This window comes from Chrysochloris asiatica, unplaced genomic scaffold, assembly GCF_000296735.1.
Source record: "Chrysochloris asiatica unplaced genomic scaffold, ChrAsi1.0 scaffold00251, whole genome shotgun sequence".
NCBI classification, from domain to species: Eukaryota; Metazoa; Chordata; class Mammalia; order Afrosoricida; family Chrysochloridae; genus Chrysochloris; species Chrysochloris asiatica.
The window spans coordinates 3,396,122-3,410,154 of record NW_006408769.1 but is presented as its reverse complement, the minus strand read 5'-3'; the positions used below and the strand labels follow the sequence as shown (position 1 = coordinate 3,410,154).

Below are 14,033 nucleotides of genomic sequence, written 5' to 3'. Positions count from 1 at the left end.
TGCAAAGGTTGGTTTGGAAGGTCAGAAAAAGAGTATCAAAGGAAGAGAGCCCACAGAGAAGAAGAAGATGAATGAGGCTTGCAAAGGGAAGCAGTTGTGGATGATTATTGGTACACAAAATAAGGGACAAAAGAAGAACAAACCGGTGACTTTCCAGTTCCAGTGACTACCAGATGTGTTTCCTTAATAGGTTTCATGAGATTCCCTTACATCCCTCCAATAAACTCCTATTACCCAAGTCAGCTTGAGTGAGTATCTGTTTCTGGAAATAAGTCATACTTCAGAACAGGCTGTGAAATTTGATATCAGAGGGGAAAGACCACTGGTTTGCATTCAAGAGTCAGTGCCAGTTTGAGGCATATGGTGTGAAGAGTAGGGCTTCAGACCTACCCTCTCCTTCCCTGGCATGCAGTCAGCCCTGCTATGAATGGCCACATCAGGGACTCGTTCCTTTAGGTGCAGCCTTTGTCTCTCAGAGAGCTTATTTAACTAAATGTAACTAAGACAGTGACAATCAGTCACTCAGGGTCATTGTCTTAGATTGTGTTTCAGGGGACACATCACTATCCTATGGGTAGAGAACTGATGAAGTGTGTTACAGACTTTTAAGAATGAGACAGTACGGAGAGACCCACATCACCCCCTCCTGCTACCAGAACAGCCCCACTGGTAACTGAAATTATATCAATAATTTATCTGTCCAAGAAAAATGTAACAGTCTGCTTCTTTAAAGATTAGAAACCCAGTGGGGCATTTTCCCACATCCTGTCGGGTCGCTATAAGTTGAAATTGACTCAAGAGCAATAGGTTGTATGGTTGACCAAGGCAATCCTTCCTCATATTGTGAATAAGCGTCCTTTGCAGTCTATTAGGGTTGCACTTTATTTTTTGCATGGTACTGCTTTTTGTTGATTTCATCTTTAAAGTGGCTTCCAACCTCTGCTTCATATCCCTATGTGCATGAGGCTGATGTATCTCATAGAGAAAGGTGTGTTAGATAACTTTGTTCAGGCATGTGTTATTGTCCTGTTGGCTATGAGTTCATTATTAATGAATCAACAGTACACATTATATGTGTGATAGTTAAGGTTCAGGGTCAACTTGTTTGAGCCAGGATTCCCAGTTTTGGGCAGCTGATGATTAACTCTATGATGATTGGTTATGAGTAGCCAATCAATTGGAAGGATATTTCCTTGGGGGTGTGGCCTTCTCTCAAAATACTGGACACACAGGAAAGACTCCCTCTCTTGCCTCCTGGATATAGACCTCCCATCTGGGTCATTTTCTAACCTCTGGTTCTTTGAACATGAGCCAGTGGCCTGGTCTACTGTGTGTTTGTCTGCTGGGCCTGCCCACTGAGTGCATCTGGAAAACAGGATTCCCACGGCAGGGCCCTCCCTGAACATGTGCTCCTGTCACCCTGGATCTGCATTACCAGTTCTGCAGCACACTTGCCCAGGCTTTGTTCACCTGTCACCCTGTTGCCACACCTGCTCCAGGGCTGTGCTCCTGCTTTGTGCCCAGACTTGGGATGCTGGCCTTCTGGACCCTTCCACTTATCTTGGTTCACCTGGCTCAGACTTGGGACTCCTGTGGGTCCTGCCTGCAGATCTTAGCTCAGCTAACCCACAATCAGAACTTTCCTCTCTCTACAATTGTGAGGCATTTCCTTAATGTAAACTTCTCTTTACATGTTATGGACCCAGAGTGAGAAGAGGGACACCTCCTGAGCAGGTTGCTGGTTTCTGAAAGCTTGGTAAAGTAACGAGTTTAAGGGTTGTGGTATGCGTGTTGACAAGGACTGAGACAGAGATGTAATGTGCTATGTATGGTTATAGATTATATATCCTGTGAATAATTGCATGTGATGTAATTAGAGATATGTATGATATTATGATATATAGTAATATTTTACAAGATGTATCCTCTAGCATTGATTGTTATGCACTTGTTTATATGCATGTGGATAAGTTTTATCTATTATTGTACATTAAAGTGCTATGTAATATTATACATATATAGTACTCTATGGGGCATATCCTGGTGTGGCGCTGTTGGCTAATGCATCAGACTACAAAGTTGTTTGAACTGCAAAGTTGGTGGTTCAAACTTACCAGCTGCTCCTTGGAAACCATATACAGGTTTGCTATGGGTTGGAATTGACTTGATGGCACTTAACAACAACAACATGGGGCATATCCTAGAATACGCATGAGAAAGCTGGACAGTGAATAAGGAAGACCATAGAAGAATTGATGCTTTTGAGTTATGGTATTGGAGGAGAATATGAAAGTGCCATGGGCTGCCAAAAGAACCAACAGATCTGTGTTGGAAGAAATGCTGCCAGAGTGCTCCTTGGAGGCCAGGATAGCCAAACTTCATCTCTAATACTTCGGACATACTGTCAGGAGGGACCAGTTGCTGGAGAAAGATATCATGTTTGATAAGGTGCAGGGTCAGAGAAAAAGAAGAAGACCCCCCAGCGAGATGGATTGGCAAAGTGGCAGCATCAATGGGCTCAAGCGTGGCAACACTTGTGAGGTTGGCCCAGGACCGGGCAGTGTTTCGTTCTGTTGTGCATAGGGTCGCTATGAGTTGGTACCAACTCGATGGCATCTAATAACAACAACAACAAATGGGCATATCAATTATGCATGAAAAATATAATTATAAATGTAATGTGTATATTTACATACTAATGAACTATTGAAATTGATAAATTATATGAAATAATGTTTTAAACTTTCAAGGAGTAGTTTAATGAGAATATCAGCTTTGGGTGTTGATGGCAGAGTATATTTCACTGGTCTTTCTTCTCTAGAAAACCCGGGCTAAGACAATATGTCTATAAACAGATACACACACAAAAAAGTTGTGTATTGATTGGTTGAAGAAAATGTTGTGACCAAAGGCTTGTAGGAAACCAAACCTGTATTTCTCCTAAAAGAGTAGTTCAGTATTCACTAATTCAGTGTTCAGGACCATGGTGCGATAACTAAAAGGTCAGTGCTTCAAACACACCAAACTGTTCTTAGAAAACCCTATACAAGATTGCTATGAATCAGAACTACTCCACAGCACTTAACAACAACAATTCAGTGTCTGCAGTAACTTTAAAGAATGTCACTACAATCAACCATCTCTGTGTACATGTTGCTATTTGCCATTGAATTTATTCTGACCACATGTGCCCACTCAGACTGCTCCATAGGTTCTTTTGGAAGCTATTTTCAGGGACTTTCTTTCAAGTTGCCTCTGGGTGGGTTCAACCTGTCAACCTGGAGGCAAGTAGTTGAGTGCTTAACTGTTTGCACCACACATTGCACGTTTACAAACATTATATACTTTAGGAATTTTCTTGAAGAGCCGTAGGGACTCATAACTTCTTTTGCAACGAACCACCCCGCACACCACCTCTCTCTATAGAACAGGAATTTCAAGGATCTACTCTGCCATGCTTTTTTCCTTAATCATTTGATTTTTTAACTGTGAAATACAGATGGTAAGATAAGGAGAATTTAGTTGGCTCCCTCTATGACAAGGTGTCCTGCTGTGGAACTGTGGGTTAACGCACCAGACAGCAAAGCCATTTGAACTGCAAGGTTGGCAGTTCAAGCTCACCAGAAGCTCCTCAGAAACCCTATACAGGGTTACTATGGGTCAGAACCAACTTGACAGCACTTAACAACAATAAGACAGGGTGGCATACTCACATACATTTGGATGAGTGATGTAAAGGAGCAGAGATGGTCAGCTGGGAACTGGGGCAAACTGGAAATAGCAGAAAACACTAAGGGTCCCAAATTAGGCGGGAAAAGTAAGCAACCACTTCTGAAGGACAGAATTTATCTTGTAGGGTGGCAGTTTTCAATCTTTGCCCTGGAGTTTCTTTGGGCACTAAACATTTAATGCTTGTAAGTCTGACTTGGAGTCTGAGCAGAACTAGGATCAACCAAATGAGTAAGACTGAAAATTTCCAGTTGAGAATTATTTGGAATTCCTTTTGGGAATTGGTAATGATAATGATTATGAGGAGAAGCCTAGGGTAGAGATGTAGTTTATCCCTCTCCTCTCCCATCTTACACCCCTCTTTCTTCTCTTTGCTGTCCCAGGACCTTCCCTGACTTACATGATCAAGGCTGATAGTTTTGTGTTCAGTGATTCCTGTATCATGCAGGGTCTTGGCAGAAACCCAGAGAAATGACTCGTGAATAAGCTCTGGCTTTGTTCCAATTGCAGTGGATTTGTCCTTGTGGATTTAACAATGATCTGGACCACACGTTCCCTATGGCAATCAGAGATGCTTGGTGATGAGCTAATGTACTTGCCATGCAGGTGGACTGAGATCTATGTGTCCCCAGATGCCAGTCCTATATCTTTTTTAGTGGTCCTCATTTGCTCGGTGTGGGCGATCTCTCTCCAAATTCTCATGCCACTGGGCCAAGAATGCCTCTGGAGTCCCTGATGTAAGTGTCATAGCCTGAGACAGCCCTGGACCCGGTAGTACCTGATTTATACTTTCTTCTTTTAAGTGCTACCAAACATTTTTACCTTGGATGATGACGTTAGAGATCTGGGTAAAGCCTCAAGTTTTTATTATTTTTAAATAAAATCCATTGATAATTTTGGCACTAGCTGAGTTTTCATTTTTGGTATACCAGCTGTGCCAAAAGAAAGTTATAAATCATAATACTCCATATTCATAATATCATAGTATCATAATACTCCATATTCTTTCTATCTCTCACATGTCTTTTAGTATTTCTCAGCTGAAGATGATTTGACCTCTCAGGGGACATTTGGGAATGTGACAACTGGAGAATTGCTTATAGGCATCCAGAGAATAGAGATGAGAGAGGCTACTAAGCAGGACTGCCCTGAACAGCAAAGGATTGTCTGGGGCAATCTCTTAACTGTAAGTACCTCAGTTGAGGTACTTTGTCTTGGCCATCCAAGCACCCATAGTGACTCAGTCCACATTTGTTGAATGTCTACTTTAAAGTTGACTGCCTTTCTACATCTTTACATAGGAAACTAGGTTCAAGTACTCTAACATATTTAATACCCTGGGCAGGGAATGGGATACAGAGAACGGGAACCAGGATGTCATTTCAACCCTGATACCCACCCAGCCCAGTATGTCTCAGCTCCTTGGCAGCGGCTGCACACAGAATCGATGCTGGATTATTACCCTGGGTTATGCCCTGAGATCCATCTATTCTGTTTGCAAGCTCTCTCTAGCCATGAGCACTAGGGATTTTGAAACTGGAAGCTAAGCATAATCCCTGGTTTTATCTTTGCTATGAACCCCTCCCATGAAGCAATGCATGGCAAACAGTCAGTTTATTTATTTATTTCTCTGATGGGAGATTTATGGTAAGGCCCTGAGTCTATCCAAATATTTGGCAAAAGTGTCTTCAATATTTTAAAAAGCTTCTCCTACCATCTTAGAATCTTCTAGCATCGATGAACACAGTCACCATTCATACTGGGCTTCATACCCTGGTAGAAGACGGTTACTTTCCAGTGAAGGACATGGGAACCCGTCATTGTATGGTCCCCTTTTAAACTTTTTGTTGTAAATTGGGTGAAGGTTTATGGAGCAGATCATCTGTTTTCTATTCAACAGTTTATACGCATTTTGTTTCATGTCATTGATTGCAATTCCCATAGTATTACTTGACTTATCCCATTTTCTCTCTGTGTTGTCTGTTTCCATTCCTCCTTCTTTCCCAACCCTTATCCTTGGCTACATGCTGCCCTTTTGATCTCAAATGATAGATCATTCTGAGTTGTGCAGATCTTACTAATATTATTATTCCCCCTCACAGAATTATCTATTGTTAAAAATTGAACCATGAGGGTGAATTCACTGGGCTTGGGGACTCAAGATCATAGTCTCGGGGGACACCAAGACCAACAGGAATAGTATAGTCTATGCAGACAATGTTCTACATCCCACCGTGGTGAGTGATGACTGGGGTCGCGTGGTTATTGGTTACGGTCATCTCCACAGGAGTAGCCGAGGAAGAGAATGGATGGCTCATGGCGATGAATCACAGCCAAGAAGCAGAAAGAACTACACATTTCATGCTGTATGTGAGCTGTGATGGACAGTCTAGTCACACTATTCTGTTACGAGAGAGAGGGAATAATTCCTCTTATAAATGAGGGAACTGAGGCTCAGGTAAAGGGGTAGTTGGTGCTGGTAGGTTGGGAATCGGAGCTGTGTTTGCACTGGTTGATCCACCTCTTTGTAGGCGGCTGCTAGTAACATCCTTTTCCCAAAGAAGCCCAATGAAACCGTGTCATCATTTGCAATGGTTGACTTGATATATGCAAAGTACCTGGATTATCAGGAAGACCTGTGTCAGCCCACGACACATGACAACTGAGCTTGGAAAGGCTTTCTGATTCCCCTGGTGTCTCCTCTCAGGGAACTGCAACAGATTCCAGAAAGAGCACTGAGCTTTTGTAACCCAGAAAGCTTTTCACCCAGTGACTCCAATGCAGGGATGCCCCGCCTGCACAAACTGATTTCAGTCTGACCCTGATTAAAATGTCCTTCCCAGAAAACCTGAGAAACAGCTGTTTCACAGCTAATGGCCCCAGTATGCTGCAGCCACCCTGTCGTCCCTGCAGGCCATTCCTCAGAAACCAGCTGCTGTGAGTAAGAAGATGAAAGGTGTCAGTCCTATTTGTAGTGCTTGTAACTTATTGGGCTGCGGCAGCAAGATTCTTTCTTTGTTTTATCCTTTCAAGCTTAGCAGTTAGTCACTACAGAAGGAGTCATCCTCACCAGGGCCTGTTGGAGGCGAAGGGATTTGTTATTCTTAGTTAGAATGTTTGCTCCTGACACTGGTTCATTCTGGAACACCAGCTTTGCTTTGTTCCCGTTTGTTTTTACTGATCTGGCATTACAAGCATTGTCATTGAACCAGTTCAGTTAAGGAGGGCAGAGAGAGGTTTACCTCACTGTTAAGTTCGAGCTGATTGAGTTGACTGAGAAGGTGAGATTTCTGTTGTTCTAGTTATAGGAGAAAGGGTGGCTTTGACTTTTAAATGGGAGTTTTAAAGGTTTTCATTAGGTTAGTTTCTGACGTACATTTTAGGATGATTTGAAGATGGAGGCAGAGATTACACAGAGCGACAAGTCAAGAGATGCCAAGGACCACCAGATGTCAGGTAGGAAACACGGGACAGACTCTCCCTCAGCACCCACAGAAGGCATCAGTGTGGCTGAAACCCTGTTCTGGACCCCAGCCGCCAGAACTGTGAGCCAGTAGAGTGCTGCTCTTGTAAGCCACACCAATCGTGGCAGCCCTAGGAGCCTGCTGCAGAAGCTGCTTCAGCTTTTCCTATTTGGAAGAAAATGTCCTAGCAAAGAAGAGCCAGGCTTCCAGGCTCCGCAAGCAGGAAATATACCTCTGGATGAATTCTTGTGCAAACCTTTTGCTCGAATTGCTTCTCTTCACTAACCTCTCTTCCCACTGATGGTATCAATAGTGCATGCTGCTACTGGAGATGGCTGTTTTGACTTGTTTAATTTGTGTCATCTTCCCTAGACTGTGTGCTTCCAAGGGCAGGCACCTGTCAGCCCAGCCCGCTGCTATGTCCTCAGTGCTGAGAGCAGGTTGTGACTCAGATCACTAGGATGCACTGATTTAACATAGGAAGGGAGTCTCAGCTAGGTGGCATGGAGGGTGTGGTGTTGGCAGTGCACACCCCACAGACATCATGGGAACTGAGAACAAAAGGTAACTGTGCTCTTTCCAAGGTTGAGACTGGGGAGAGGTTAAGTTTCCAGAAATATTCAGATGACAAGTCCACTGGTGTGGGAAGCAGTAGAAAGTCTCCTTGCAGGGGTGGGCTCCCCAATAAGTAAGGTCATAATAGGGCTACTGGTGCTTGAAAGCATAAAGGATGTGAGTCAGGCTGCTAACCTCAAGGTCAGCAGTTCAAAACTACCAGCTGTTCCACGGGAGAAAGATGAGTCTTTCTGCTCCCATAAAGATTTACAGCCTCGGAAACCCTGTACAGTGTTTCTCTGAGTCGGAACCGACTCCACGGCACACCACTATCATGACCACCACAATTTTGATGTGATGAAAAACATGTGAAAACGTTCACTACAGAACAGTAAATAAGCACAAGTAAGTCCATGCTTATCTTGTTTACTGGCTATGTCATTCTTGTCAGGGATTGTAAATTTGAAAAGAAGCTTTGATCTTATAGGAAAGTGCTGTGGGGTTGGGAGAGAGATGCCAGCCATACATAGCAGCAGAATCTTTGATGTGAGGGAAAAAATGTGGAAGTGTTCACTACAAATTAGTAAGTAAGCACAGGCAAACCAGTGCTTACCTTGCTTATCGTGTAATCTACCTCTGCCTCCCAGGCCATGGGATCACCATGGGTTTACCTGAGGGAGCTGCTAGAAGTGGAAGCCTGGAGATGTGAGCACACACTAGGCAGGGCTCCCATGAAGGCTCTGAGGACCAGGAATGTGCCCCAGCATGCCCTAACTCTCCCCACTATATAGGCCTGTTACTTGAGCCCAGCTAAGATGAGAGGGTAGAGCAGCACTGGCTTTTCATCACTCACTGAAATGAGGGGTCTATGTAGAAACCAAGTTTAAAAATCAGTTTTTGTTTTGTTTTGTTTAAAACATATCAGTGTCTAGGGCTGGGATTTGTATTCTTAACATAAATAATTTCTCCTAGCTGGATCACTACCATTTTCTCTACCAGGCATGGATTGCAAGTGAGTAACAGATGAAGACCATAGAAGAATTGGCACATTTGAGTTATGGTATCGGAGGAGAATGTTGAAAGGACCATGGACTGCAAAAAGAACACACAAATGTGAGTTGGACAAAGTATACCCAGAATGCTCCTTAGGTGTCAGGGTGGCCAGACTTCAACTTTCATACTTCAGACACCAGGAGGGACTAGTAGCTGGAGAAGAACATCATGATTGGTAAAGTGGAGGGTCAATGAAAAACAGAAGAGCCCCCAAAGAGATGGATTGGCACAACGGCAGCAGCAATGGACTCAAGTTACCAACCACTGAGAGATTGGTGTAGGACCAGGCAGTGTTTTGTTCTGTTGTGCTATGAGTTGGTACTGACTTGACGGCACGTAAAAACAACACTAACCGCAATAATGATGAAGAAGAAACTTGGATCCATTCTAATTCATTTTTTTAAGTAATTAATTTGCCAATTGCCATCGAGTTGACGCCAACTCACTGTGACTATATGTGTGTCAGAGTACAATGCTGCTCCATAGGGGTTTCCAAAGGTAGATTGCCAGACTTTTTTCCAAGACGCCTCTGATGCTGCAACAGCCACCTTTCAGTTAACTACAGAATGCATTGAGAATGTCACCCCCTTGTTGTTGTTGCTGTCATTATTAGGTGCCTTCAAGTTGTTTTAGACTGATGTTGTTGTTGTTGTTAAGTGCCGTAGAGTCGGTTTCGACCCATAGTGACCCTGAACAGGGTTTCCGAGGCTGTAAATCTTTATGGGAGCAGAACGCCTCGTCTTTCTCCCGCGGAGCAGCTGGTAGTTTTGAACTGCTGATCTTGTGGTTCTCAGCCTGATTCGTACCCACTACACTACCAGAGCTCCTTTAGACTTATAGTGACCCCAAAACACTGCCAGGTTCTGGTTCAGCCTCACAAATGTTGTTAGACTGGAGCCCATTGTTGCTGTCACTGTGTCAATCCACCTTGTTGGGGGTCTTACTAGTTCTTGTTGACCCTCCACTTTTCCAGGCATGATGTCTTCCAGGGACTGGTCCTACCTGACAATATGTTCACTTGTTGGTGGTAAGTGCTGTAGAATCAATTCCAACCCATAACAATCCTGTACAGGGTTTCTGAGGAGCTTGAACCACTGGTCTTGTGGTTCACAGTCCAGTTCAAAATATAGCCTACAGCGCCAAACCAGAAGCCCATTAATTACTTCACAATTTTCATATTTGGCTCTTATTTGTCAGGGTATTCCTTATGCTCACTACAGCTGATTAGAAACATATATTGGGAACTGTTGCTGTAACCGAAGGGTTTTCAAGTCCCTAATCTCTGGTGGCACTGTGACTAGGCATTGTGCTGTTAACCGCAAGCTTGATGGGTCCATCCAAAGGAGAAAGAGGATGTGCAGTCTAGGAAGCCCTCTGTAGGTTTGCTGTGAGCCAGAACTGACCAGACGGCAGTGGTTTCGGAATCACGGTCTGAATCCTAGGATGCAGGGTCAAGTTGCATCTTTCCCAGGTACAGCTGTAGGGGTCCAGGTGAGTCCCTTCTCTTCTCTGGGCTTCTGCCTCCTCCCCGCATGATTCATAGAACTAAGGCAGTTTCTCCATTCTATGTCATTGTAATTTTCCTTCATTTCATCTAAGAATTGGAATATGTCTGTTCTGTTGCTGAAATAATTGAGGGTGAGAAGCATCAGGTGCTTGCTCCTCACTCTCTGATGTTCTGCTCTGGGCCCAGTGACATCATCACTTCTCCCCGAGGGACCGCCTACTGAACCAGGCTACACGGAACCCTTTGTTTGTTGTTGTTAAGTGCTGTGGAGTCAATTCTAACCCATAGTGACCCATAGGGTTTCCAAGGAGCAGCTGGTGAGCTGGCAGTTCAAATGACTTTGCAGTATGGCACATTAGCCCACAGTGCCACACCAGGACTCCACACAGAACACTTAGCGATGTTGATATTTTAATGAAATTAGTTTAGTTTGTTCTTTTAATCATACAATGACACATATCAATATAGCTGTAAATTGTATATTATATGAAAAAATTGCTTCGAAAATTTTTCATTGAATTACATTAGTTACATTATTAATAACTGATGAGAAGGCTTTATCAGTTTCCTTTAATTACTACTTCATTTTCAATATGGTTATTGATGTTGTTGTTGTTGTTGTTAAGTGCCATCGAGTCGGTTCCGACCCATAGCGACCCTGTACAGGGTTTCCAAGGGTGTAAATCTTTACGGAAGTAGAAAGCCTCATCTTTCTCCCGTGGAGCGGCTGGTAGTTTTGAACCGCTCACCTTAAGGTTCACAGCCCGATTCGTAACCACTACGCTACCAGAGCTCCTTATGGTTACTGATAGAGGTCCACAAATACGAATTCCACAATATAGTAACCACAACACCAGATGTTTCCCTATTGGTCGGAATTGACTTGACGGCACTTAACACCAACGTGAAAACACTGGTAGCACCAAAAGCAGCAGCACATGCTTGTAGCATTTACAGATGAAACCAAAGGATTTAAAGCAGCATTTGTAATTAGGTGACAATGATAACTCTGCACTAAGCACATTAGAAGGCTTGAAAATGAAATTAGCATAGCGTTTTAGTCTTATAGGTGTACAAGAAATGTTTCTGTCTTAACTACCACTGTGGAGTTCTGGTGTATCTCTGTAGGATGCTCACTCAACCACAAGGTTGGTTTGAACTGCAAAGTCAGAGGTTCAAACTCATCAATTGCTCCTCCAAAACCCTATACAGGGTTGCTATGAGTCGAAACCAACTTGACGGCATTTCACAACTGCAATAGTTTTATAAAAAATAATTATTTTCTGCCAAAACACAGCACAAAAATTGTATAGACAGTGTTACCCAGTGTTGTCCTAAGTGACACCCTTGGGAGAAACAGCCATTTCTGAGCAGACAAATTGCCCATGGGCACATGGACTCTTGAGCCAGACCTGAGGGGCGGGATGGTGGGGACACGGGTGATTACTTTATAAACTGATAAATTCTTAGAAAATATTTGATTGACAATGCACCTCTGTAAGGGTTCCCCTAAAGGATTCCAGTTGGGACTCTGTTTTCTTGTTATTTTTATTTTACCACTTCTAAACTTTAGGACCGCATCCTGGTGCTTATCTGGTATAGAATAAGCACCAGAAGGCTAATCGTAAGGTTGGCAGTTCAAACCCACCAGCCACTCTTGGAAACTCTATGCTGTGTTGCTTTGAGTCGGAAGCGACCCAACAGTACACGGCAACGACAAGTTTCCACTTACCTTCATGGTGTGAAGCAAGCCTGCGTGTTGGAATAAATGCAGTGAATGAAGGCAAAATTTTGTGAGCACTCCACTAGAGGGCAGCAGAGTCGTGAAAATCGGGGTGGCAGAGGCTTTGTATATTGAAGTGTTGACATGTGACTTGGCAATTGAATAATTTTTGATACTGTCCTGACACATAAACACCTACAAGCAGGTTTTCAAAGGTTATTTGCACACTAAAAGAGGAATTAACAAAACGTACTTGCATGCCAAAAGTAATTTTCAATATTCTACAAAGAACTGTGGCCTCATTATGAGATTGCTTGTAGAGAAGATTTGGCTATCGTTAACTGGATATGTTCAACTTAACTGGCAATCACGCATTCAAAATAAATCAGCCGAATGGGCTCAATGACTAGTAAAAGTTTCTGCTGGGGTTTGGTGACTGGCCATCTCATCCAGAAGAAGACATTTAGTTGTAAGTGATTTTTCTGTATCTCCCAGGCTTTGGGGTTCTCAGGGTTACAGTACTGGCATGGTAAACCAACTGCATTCATACTACACAGTTGTATGTGTTACCATGCCATGTATTTGTAAGCTATTACTCCACTTTCAGCATAAGAAGTCAGCAAAGTGTAGGAGTTTATGCCATTGACATCCTCACACCTTGAGAAATAGCCCATTTGTATTATCACAGTTTGATATATTTCCCATTTACTGAGCTTCTTTGGCAAGTTGGCATTTTAATTTAATTATACTTTTTGCTAATGATCTTTATTTTTCAGTGTCTGTGTAAAACAGCCGTAGGTTTGATTATCTCCCCCTCCCCCTTCCCAGTGCCAAGCTGTAGTGCAAATTTATAAACTGACAAAATTCAGCGTAAAATCCAGGAAGGTGAAATTAAGGAGCTTGTAAAGAAATCCTAACTGAATGATGGAGTCTTTTCCTCACTTGCAGAGTGTGGCCCCCTCTTGAATATGTTCAGTGCCTGGCTTTGGCGTCACGCACAGGAAGGTGGGGCAAGGCAGGGCAGAAGCCCCCCAAGCTTGTTCCATGGCTTCATCTACCAGGGTCCCTTATGAGTCTCGCACCAGCAGTGGTTTTCTGATTTCTTGGGGATGCTTGGAGTACCACGTGGAGTCCTGTCCCTACTGAAGAGTCATAGGTCTTGTTGAGATGCAGCTTCTCCATCACCTTGGGATGTGTTGGTATGCAGTTAATAGTATATTGTTGCTCTTAAGGGCCGCCTGCTCAGTTCTGACCCATAGCGTTCCTCTATGGCATTTCCTAGGAGTGTTGGTTCCTCTACAGGGTTTCCTAGGAGCAGTTCAAACTGACCTTTCAGTCCAGTGCTTATCCTACAACACCACATCAGGACCTTATTAGCATAATTTGTCGTTTTTCTTAAGTGCTGTTGAGTCTGTTCTGACTCATAGTGACCTTGTTCAGGGTTTTGGAAGAGCAACTGGTGAGTTTGAACCGCTGACCTTATGGTTCAAATGGATCTTGCAGCTCAGCTCATTAACCCACAGCACCACACCAGGACTCCTAATAGCATATGTTGTTGTTGTTATTGTTGCTTCTGTGTGCCATTGAGTTGGTTCCGACTCACAGCAACCCTATCTAGGGTTTTTGAGGAGCCACTGGTAAGCTTGAACTGCCGACCTTGCAGTTCAAACTGACCTTGCAGTCCAGCGCGTTAACCTGCAGCACCACACCTAGGAGCTCGTAAATGGGTGTGCCCAGCAAGGTGGGTGTACACACCGGCACACAGGTTTACACGGTGCGTGTGCTCTGTCTCCTTGATTTTAAGACACCTCTGACTGTAAGACTCACCACTGAGGCTAGAAGAGCCTTTCGTTAAAAAAAAAAAAAGTGAAAAAAAAAACGGATTCTTCTGGATGACACGTACACACTGATTGTTGGGTACATTCCAATCCCTGGAACATAAAAAAGTAGAAAACATAATTTTTTTAAAAATTTAGGAACTTTAGCGTGTAACATTTTGATT

At 43.4% G+C, this 14,033-nt stretch overlaps 1 pseudogene; it reads left to right on the top strand.

The window, feature by feature from the left end:
- The first annotated feature begins 4,559 nt into the window (after positions 1–4,559).
- LOC102828111 overlaps positions 4,560–14,033 on the top strand; it is a 78,951-nt pseudogene continuing 69,477 nt past the window's right edge.